The sequence below is a fragment of the Marmota monax genome, unplaced genomic scaffold (genome assembly GCF_021218885.2).
Source record: "Marmota monax isolate L192 unplaced genomic scaffold, Marmota_monax_Labrador192_F-V1.1 WCK01_AAM20220418_F8-fsc00629, whole genome shotgun sequence".
NCBI classification, from domain to species: Eukaryota; Metazoa; Chordata; class Mammalia; order Rodentia; family Sciuridae; genus Marmota; species Marmota monax.
Genome location: NW_026692023.1, coordinates 141,398 through 152,224, shown reverse-complemented (window position 1 = coordinate 152,224; position 10,827 = coordinate 141,398). Strand labels below are relative to the sequence as shown.

At 35.5% G+C, this 10,827-nt stretch overlaps 1 pseudogene; it reads right to left on the bottom strand.

The window, feature by feature from the left end:
- Window positions 1-9,082: 9,082 nt before the first annotated feature.
- On the bottom strand, window positions 9,083-9,598 carry LOC124097471 (transcription factor JunD-like; annotated as a pseudogene).
- Window positions 9,599-10,827: the final 1,229 nt, after the last annotated feature.

Here is a 10,827-nt window from a genome sequence, read left to right as displayed (position 1 = left end):
GAAATATTGGCCTTCCCTGTGCAGATAATGACCCTTTCTAATGATCCTCATAAATTCTGATGTTTGGGCCAGTAAAAATGTAAACTTGTGATTCTTGTCAAAGTTCTGTTATCTGTAACCCCCTTTTTTGTAATTTTTCTGGGCTATAAAGCTGGGCTGCAGGAAAGCTGCTACTGTTGTCTTTTTTCCCATGGTTTTGGGTGGGAGAGGCAGCCAGGCCGGTCAAAGAAATAAGCTTGCTTTATTTGATTTTAATTGGAGTCAGTCGTCTTTTCTTGCATCCTGGTCTAACAATGGCATGCAGTGATCTCTAATTTTGAGACCATATTGTTCTTTCAAGCAGGTAAATAATAATTTTTTTTCATAGACTTAAACAACAATCATGTTTCTTCTAAGCTCCAGATTTTCTCCATGAAGCTTCCCAGAAAAAAAGAGTTACTCACACCATTCTGCTGCTCATCATCTGCTTTGATATCCAGTATGGTTTGGACTTTATTATTTCACTATTAATAGGCATAGTGTGGACAGGTTATCTCATCCTGACATGTCTTCAAAAGGCTTTTGATCAATAGTGATGGCATGCTCAGTTCTTTGGTGTTGATCAATGCTGACACTTAAATAATAAAACTATGCAAATTAAGTGGAGAAAAAAAGCTCAGCTTCTGACAAAACTGATCAAAAGCAAATTTGCCACTACTATTAAGATAATATGCTCTATTTCAGAATATTTACCTCTGATAAAAATCAATAAAATAGGATTAAATTTTCTACTAGAACAAAGTTGTCTAAATAGCTAGCAAATAGCTTCTGGATTTTTTTTTCTGTATCTGGATCAGTTTTTCAACATTTGCTTTAATTTTCACTATATCTGACACCATTTGCATAACATAAATTTTTATAATTTTTATTCACTTTATATCTTAGACATTTATATTTAGTCTATTTTTTTGTCTTCTTGCATTACAGTTCCTGATATGTCTTTCAGTGAAATTCTATTAGAGAAATATTGGTGCTTTTATTTTTTCTTGTTTGTCTATTAATATATACATGCTCATATCAAAACTATTCAGGAGTCTCCTGGAGTATTGCATGTTTGTGGAAACCTTGGGTGACTTAGGTAGATCCTATGAACAAAAGAGATAGGAGATGTATCTCATTCTTGGACCACCTTAGTGTTCACTTCCCTTTACCAAAACTAGTAAAAGAACAACCTGAACAACAGAAATCCAACAAATACCATGAAAGAGTACTTGATGAACAAGAGAATGCCTGCATTTTTTTTAAAAATAGAAGTGTTGGACACCATATAAAACAATTGGAAGCCACACACACTTCTGTTAAGAATATAAAATGGTAGAATAGGTATAGAAATGGATTTGATGAATGCTAAAATTTTAAACATAGAATTACCATATAACCTACCAATTTTATTCTTAGCTATATTTCCAAATGAACTTAAAACAGATATTCAAATACTTGAACATGAATATCAATGGCATCACCATTTACACTAGGAGATATATGGAAATCCAAATTTTCATCAGGAATGATAAACAAATGTGTCTATGTATTTATATGTGTATATATAAATATAAATAAATATATAAATATAAATAAATATAAATAAAGTATGTATATATATATATATATATATATATATATATACATATACATACATACTGAGGAAGCACATGTACATATAGATATATTCATACAAACAAATATATATCTATACATAGCATCCATATATATGTTTGAATATTACTCTGCAATAAAAATGAAGTACTGATACAGGCCACCATGTAGACAAATATCAAAAATATTAAGAAAAGTAAGCAAAATCAGAGATGAAATTTAACCTGGGTTATAACTACTTTTATATCAAATATCCAAAAATTGGAAATCATAGAGTTAGAAAAAAAAGAGTTATTTGCTAGTGGCTTGAAATCCATTTAAGTGAGTGGTTTCTTAACAGATTACATGGCTTATTTTTAGTAATTAAAATTTTTTAAACAAGATAATTCTTGTAATTATACCACAACATTGTAAATGTCACTACATAACTTATGTTTGATGGGCACTTTTATGAGAATTCAACTCAATAACACCAATAAGAAAAAAGTCTTTAAAACACTGAAGTCTATAGAATTATAGCTAGAGATGACAGAAATAGACTATGGAATTGAACATAACTTTCTAATCCTTGTATTGAACACATGACAAGAGTAACTGCACTATGTAAAGCCACAAAAACAGAATTCTAAACACAATGAGTTATACTCCATGTATATATAACATGCCAAAATATATTCTAAAAAGAACAAATAAATTAAATTAAAAAAAAAAAAGAAACTATGGAGTTATAGTCTCTCACATGTACTATGCATCCCAAAGCTAAAGCATGGATGGTAACACAGGATATCAGAACTCAAGAGCCTTTTCTGAGTCAGGCAGTACTCTTAATTCATTATTTACTTTGTCCATATCTTTCCAGTATCTTGAGTCCTGATTGGAAGACTTCTGATCTTACAGATGAGTACACTAAGTTTGAGGTCACCATCACTGCAGACTAAGTCTCTGACAATTAATTTTTGTGATTTCCAATTTAATGAATCATGTATAACAATTAAAAGTCAGTCTTGTTCCCCCACCCCCCACCTCACTCCCATAGGAGGAGGAAGCAAAAGGTAGAAATTACAAAAGGGGCAACAAAGCCATCTGCATAAACTATTAATGTTAAAAACTTGATTGTGATCATTTTTACACTAGTAAATATATACGTCCAAACATGAAAAAGTATGAATGATAAATATATATATATAATTGTATTTCAGTATTACCCTAATAAATTGTTTTAAATTTGAAAGAAATACATACATTCATGAGAAAAAAAAGTGTATATTTGGAAAGCATAGGAAAAGATGCTAAACATTATATGTTATCAAGAAATTACAAATTAAACACACCTATAAAAATTTACAAAATTTTAAACCTGACAATATCAAGAGCTAGCAAAGATGGGGAACAAGAAGAACTCTCATAAATTGCTGTAGGGATAACAAAATTGAACAGCCACTCTGAAAGACAGCTTGATAGCTTCTTAAAAAATTAAATTTACACTTACTATGGCCCACTAATTGTATTTCTCAGGTTAATTCAATGAAATTGAAAGCTATGTCCACACAAAACCTACATACAAATGCGCACAGATTCTTCATTCATGATTGCTAAGAGCAGGAAGCAGTTAAGAGAGACTTCAGTAGCTATTTATCTGTTATTAATGTAAATATTATGATACATCCATACACTGGAGGGTCATTCAAAAATTTTTTTAAAATGAAATTTACTAATAAACATGGAAACACATGGAGGCATCATACATAAATATTGTTGGAAAGAATATATTGTCTGAAACACACATTTTTTGTGATTCCAAATTTGTGACATTCTGTAAAAGTCAAAAAATTAAAAATGTTTAACATTGCCAAGAAATCAGGGGCAGTAGAAGATGCTAAAGAGGGGAAGAACAGGGATTTATGGCATGGTGAATCTACTCTATAAGACACTATCATGGTGAAAATTGACATTATTCTTTGTCAATGCTTAAAAAACTGTAAAATTAATGTTTTAATAAATAATTAAACTATGTATTACCATTAATAATCATTTAATACCATCACTATTAACAAAATATTTTGATTTTGTGCTTATATCAAATATTTTTCAGTAATATACAAAGCAAAAAATAGTGAAAACTCTGAATAAGGGAAGGCATATGGGAACATGGTACTATGCGCTTCATTTTCTTGTAAATCAACAACTCTCTTTAAAATAAAGTCTGTTCATTAAAACAATCAGAGAAGGCTTGGTAATCTTTCTAGCCTTAAACATGGCCTGCCCTAGGACTGGTCCTAAACAATAAAATTTGTACTGAGAATAATTTTCAAAAACCTGTTTTTCCTCTTTCTTTCTTTTCTATTTTTACAATTTTCATTATCTTTTTAGAGAACAGTGAACATAAGGCCTTTGTGAATAAACTAGTACCTTACATTCAAAAGATGCTTATACATCAATAAAAAATGATTATTTATCACTTGGCACCATAGTTAGTAATTCTTTGAATACTAAGGAAAAGATGTTCTAAACTTATTTTACTACACTTATATTCATGAGAAAATTTTCTGAGACTTTTTAAGTCCATCTTACTTCTAATATGCTACCTATAAAATGAGAGTACTTTCTTTTACTTACTCAACAAATCTCTGGTTGAAATAAATGAAGATAGTTCAAGTAAAGATGTATGCTGATAGACATTAAGGGACAGATAAATTGTGGGTGATATTACTGAGAGACACAGTCCTATTGTTCAGATAAATAGTAGGCATTTGGTGATACTTAGAGCTCTATATTCTTATTTTTTTAATAACTTAACCCTTCCCATATAGATCTTGCGTTTCAGAGTAATGGTAGTTACTAACACTAACCTACCAGAAACAGATAACAGGGTCTATGAGTCATTTATGTCCAGATCAAGTTTCATTATGCTCACAATATTTAGTAGAGTTGGACATGACCAGGGCCAGTCAGGAACTTCCCTTACATTCTAAGCCAAGGTTAACAGGAAAGAGGTTCTTATTTTGGTTCCTAGAATGGGAAAGAGAAAATTCTGCTTGATTGGCATCCACAGTTCTTTTCTTTTTTTTTCACAGATCTTAAACTGCTTGCCATGACTAAGCTAGACTTTACAGTAGCTGAAGAAATTATCTTCAAGCACAAATTGGTTCATAATGACAATGTATATCTGCTAAATATTCAATATGATGAGGGTGAAAGAATGAGAAGATGGACTACAATGGGAAGGGGTAATTGGAAGAAAAAACTGGCTCCCTGAGGAAGAAGGTGCTTTAACCTGTCTTCATTCCCAAATGAGAAAAATCATTAGTAAAATTCCTTCCTTCCTTTCTCTCTTCACTACTTTCATCCTTCCTCATTTCATTGGTTATTTCCTTCTTAACTCTCACTCTACATTCCTTCCTTGATTTCTTTCTAAGAGAAGATGTCTCAGTTCACTCTCCGTATTTACTTGCCAGAAACTAGTCATTTGGAAAATAAAGCTCTATGGGAGGCATATCCATTTATGTTGGGTGTCATTACTCTGAATTGCTTTTAATTGAAAAACCTGAAAATATATATTTTAAGAGTATACACACTAACATGAAACATTAGTTTGGATTATTTATTTGTTTATTTATTTTCTTATACAACAAGCTATACATATCTGGGGTCTAATGAGAGGCCCTGCATTGCTTTGCTAGGAAGAGAACCAGAAAAAAAAAAAAAAAAAGACAACCGCAATAAAAACTAAATTATTTTTATGACATTACTGACTTTTCTATAATAAAAGAAGTTTATAATAATTTAGAGAAATTGAAAAATATTTAAACATTCAAAGGTATTTTCACTGATTTTTCACCCAAATATCAAAGGATAATTTTATTCACTGAAAACTTTAAAGAAAAATTGTTTTTTCAAAGGCAATTTCAATTTACTCAATGAATGACAATGGACTTTGGGTGTTCAGGTAAAGTAAGCCTTTTTTATAGAAATTTTTGTAATTTTAAAGGAGAAAGGTAATTGGATCATCAGAGTACAGCTTTGCCCCAAATATCTGAATCCACATATTGATGTCAGAATGGTCAAACTTGGAAGTAAAGGAAAAATTTTTTGAAGAAGACTCAAAGCCCTGGGTACCTACTTCTTTTTACCCATGAGTCTTTCAGGCACTGAGTGACTATGAAGCCAGATTTAAAGATATGTCCTTAGTGTAGTTAGGTAAATCCGGTCTCATATACAGTAAGATAAATTCAATGGAGGCCATTATAGAGAATGGAGTCCAGGAAACCAGAGCAGCCTTGGGGAAATTGAAATGTTAATGTCCCCTAGACCTGGAGCCCATCCTAAGGAAATGTTAATGAAACAGCTGCAAGCAAACAGGGAGTTGCTAATCCCAAAGCTGCTCTAGGCCCTTCCTAACCAGATTACTCCTCCAGCCTGGCTATCTCCCACCTTTTTGGCCTTTCCACCTTGGAAAAAAACACATGAGTGTGGGAAAACTGAAAGAAGACTTTAGCAATAAAAAAGGGAAGACCTCACTCTTCTACGGATTCCACCTTTTGGGTTCCCTTCTTCCTCTGGGGAGAAGTCTTTTCTACTGTCCTTAATAAAGCTTTCACTTTCCATTCTACACTTGCCTGGGCCTGTTTCTTTGGTGTTATACTTCAGCATTGGGAAATCAAAGACTCCAGATAAACAGCAGTAACAACTATTCTGTGAGAGGCACCAGAGTTAATGAACATTGCAGCATTATTCAAAGTGTAGCTTGAGAAGACTTTCTGTTATTACTGAATTTATTCATGGGAAATAGTCATTTTTCCTTCTTGGTCATAGATGTGTCAAAGACAGTTTAACAAGTTGAACTTGACAGTTTCTTCTACCCAGACTGGTTTATTCCTTTCCCTTGAAATGAAACATTATATTGAATTTATTAAAAATATGTGTGTAAACTATTGCCTTCTACATTGTCCTCAGCAGAAAGAGAACTGATGATATTTGCTTAACTTTGTTGATTTCTACAAAACATCTCTAGGCTTCACATTTGGGTGTCCAGCTAAATTCAGCATAATGTTTATGTTAGTGCTTCTCTTATTTCCCTATTTCTTAACACTGTAATAGTATCTTATATTTTCCTGCTTTACAAACACCTAGATATCTTAGTGTAGTAATTATCCTGATACACACACATGAAAAATGTTGATTCCACTTTTCATGGAACTTAGCTTTTAATTCAGAAGTATTTCATAATCTTCATCCTGCTCTCATGGGGTCTTTCACTTTCTTTGACTGATCCTCTTGTGTTTTATTTATTTCAATGGTTTTTACATTTATTTAAGGAGCATTATGTCAAGAGTATGAATAACATTAAATTCCATTAAAAATAAATTTGATAACATTGGAGAGTTAGAGTGTTAAAATATTTTATCCCATCTTTGAATACTTCCATATAGAGACTCTGATAGAAATTATAGCTACTTTAAGTGTTTTATGGATCAAAAATTTAATATGTGAGCTAAAAAGGTTGAATAACGTCCCCAAAATGGAGTCACAGCTGTGTTATTTAATGCACTTTTACCAAGTGACCACAAAACTCTGGATACACACACACACACACACACACACACTTTTTTTTTAAAGGAGTCTTGAAGGTGTCACTCCTCTCCTGGGGGAAAAAATAAAGTTTAAAAAATATTGTTATTTGAGGACTAACATTTGTCAAAGCAGGCTAATGTTAGGGTAGTCATTTCTCCTCTAAAGTATGAAGTCTTGAATGTACTAAGTTAATTCTCCAAATCCAGGATTTATCACAAGCCTAACAACTAAGAAAAACCCAGTATCAGGGGAATTCTCCACCCAGTTCTACAAGAAGTTGAAAAAAGAATGAACACAAATTCTTCTAAAATTATTTAATAAAATAGAAAATAGCAAAACCTTCTAACCTCATTCTATGAAACTAATATCAACTAATATCAAATGAGACAGACACATTGAGGAAAAAACATTTCAGGCCAGTATTCCTGATGAATAGATATGTAATAATTCTCAATAAAATTATGACAAGCAGCATACAAAATCATATTAAAAAGATAGTGCAATATGATCAGTGGGGTTGTCCCAGGGATGCAGGGTCGGTTCAACACGTGAAAATCAATAAACATTTTTTAAGTAAATAGATGTAAAGACAAGAATCAGAAAATTATCTTAAAAAATGCAGAAAAAGCATTTGACTACATACATGATCGAAACACTAGAAAACTATGTATAGTAGACATATATCTTAACACTATAAAAGCTGTCAATGGTAAACACAAGGGAAACATTATTTTTTTTCTTTTCTTTGCATTATTTATTTACTTATTATATTTCTTTTTGGCATAAGGATACTGAAAACAGAAAACAGGGCGAACAAAGAATTACAAATAGGAATTCGGACTCCTAGCAAAACAAAAAGAAAGACAAAAACAAAAGAACAAAAAGGGAGTGGTTGTCGGAAGGATAGAAGAGGGTAGCCAGAGCTAGGAAAAGGCATAGTAATTTTTTTCTTCTTCTTCCCCTTTCTTGAAAAAAAACACAAGGAAACACACACGTATACACAACCATTTGTTCCCGAGTGAAAATATAAATAGGGCAGAACCGAACACTTTGTTCTTCTTTCTTCCAAAGGCAAAAAAAAAAAAAAAAAAAAAAAAAGTAAAAGAAAAGGCAGGCTGCTGGCTGTGCCCAACAGAGCCCCTTCCACAAAGGTGTGTATAAAGGGACAGCTCTCGGGGCTCTCAGGTTTCTGCAACACAGGGCCACAGACAGAGGCAGCTCGATGAAGGGGGGTGGTATCATGCCCCCAAGGAGCTGGGGGTCCAGCTTATTGAAGTACAGGGAGCCCTCTCTGAGATCTGGGTACCCCCTGGGATATACCTGGGGCCACGCCCTCTCCAAGTCCTAGGCACTCTAGGGGAGGGGGTCACCAGGGCTGCATGCTCTCCAAGTCTGGGGCACCCATGCCTCGCCCCTAGTGAGCCCGCTACTCAAGCAGGGGGGCTGCCCCCCTGCTCGGGCTCAGTATGCCAGCACCTGGTGCTGGGGCAGCAGCTGGGTCTGATAACTTTCTGCTTGAGCTGCTCCACTTGCTGGTTCAGCAGGCTCGCGGTGGACTCCAGCTCCTGATCTGGCTCTTGAGCGTCTTCACTTTCTCCTCCAAGTGTGAGATGCGCTCCAGCTTGCACTTGTGTCACTTGGAAGCTGGCATGCATTTGGCCAGCTGATTGTGATCTGGCTCTTGCATGTCCACCTCGATGGGCCACAGCAGCGGGCTCTCACGGAAGCAGGCGCAGCAGACCCAGTGCTATGGGGGCAGCTACAGTGTGAAGGGAATAGGATCGGCAGTGAAGGCCACAGTGGCAGCACCCAGCACCCTGCGAGCCACTCGCTAGCTGCTCAGGTTAGCTTAGAGCGGTGCCTCCTTGTGGGCAGCTCACCGAGGTGGGGTGAATAGGGGGCTAGGCGCTGGATGCCGTGCCAGAGGGTCTTCCTTCAGTGCCGCAGCAGAGACGGCCGTACAGGCGCCAGGCTGATTCTGCTTGTGCAAATCTTCCAGGGCCTTAACAAAGACCTCGGTGAACTCCTGCTCCTCCCTGGCTGCCACCTTGGGGTAGAGGAACTGCGTGCTTGTCGTGTGGTGGTGACCAGCCCTTTGGACTGGATTATGGGGCGCTCGAGCTCAGGAGAGGTGAGCTTGAGTAGCTCCAGGTCTGGTGAGGAGGGCAGAGGCCGGGGGCCACTGCCCTGGGGGTGCCCATCCAGCCCTTGGAGGCTGAGGTGGCGCAGCCGCTATCTGGAGCGGCAACACCTGCTTGCTCAGGCTCAGTGTCAGCATGTCCTTCTGGGGAGCCCCAGGGAACAAGCAGCCCTGGGACGCTAAGTTGCTGCCATTGCCACTGGTGCTACCGCCCAGGCTCAGGGCCTCATTGCCTTAGAGGGGTGTTTCCATCCTCTGGCTCCCCCCCACCTCAAAGCACCGGTAGGAGGCGGGAGTGACTGGGCCACTGTGCCTGGCCCTCCCACAGTGGCCCCTCAGAAACATTGTTCTTAAGGGAGAAAAATTTAAAGCATTCCCTCTAAAATTAAAAAAAAAAAGATGCCCTTTTTGCCACTTCTATTCAACAACATCTTTGAAACTCTATCCAAAACAATTAGAAGAAAGAATTAAAGATAAATGAGTAGGAAAAGAGGAACTCAAACTATCATTATTTGTTAATGACATGCTTCTATATTTAGAAAACCAAAAAAAAAATTAACCTGAAAAATTTCTTTACTAATAAATAAATTCAGCAAAACAAACACCCATAAACCAAGTGCATTTCTATACTTTAACAATGAATCCACTGTAAAAATAAAATTAGGATAATCACCCCATTAATAATGGCCTCAAAAAAAGAATAAAACAAAATACTTGGGAATCAATCTAAAAAAGAGTTAAAATACCTCTACAATGAAAACTACAGAACACAAAAGATATAGATTGAAGATCTTAGAAGATGTAAAGATGTTCCAGGCACTTGGATAGGCAGAATGATCATAGTCAAAACAGCCATACTAACAAAGTAGTTATACAGATTCAGTGGAATTCCTTTTAAACTTCCAATGACATTCTTCATAAAACTAGAAAAAGCAAGCATTAACTTAATTTGAAAAAAAATAGGAGAGCCACAATAGACAAAGCAATTCTCAACAAAATGAGTGAATCAGTAGGCATCACAATACTAGACCTTGAACTATACTACAGAGAAATAGTTAAAAAAAAATTAAACAAGGTACCAAGAGACATGTAGACCAATCTCATACTAGAAAAAGATGCCAAAAACATAAATTGGAGAAAAGATAGCCTCTTCAACAATTGGTGCTGGGAAAACTGGAAATCCATATGTAGAAAGATGAAATTAAATCTCTATCTCTCACTGTGCTCAAAAATCAACTCAAAGTAGATCAAAGAGTTAGACATGAGAATGGAAACCCTGTGACTAAGAGAAAAAAAGAAGGTCCACATCCTCATCATGTTAGCTTAGGACTTGACTTCTTGAACAAGATTCCTAAAATACAAAAAGTAAAAATAGGAATTAATAAATGGGGTGGATTCAAAGAAAGAAGCTTATTCTTCACAAATGAAACAATTTATAGCATGAAGAGAGAGCCTACAGAATGGGAAAATAAATCTTTACC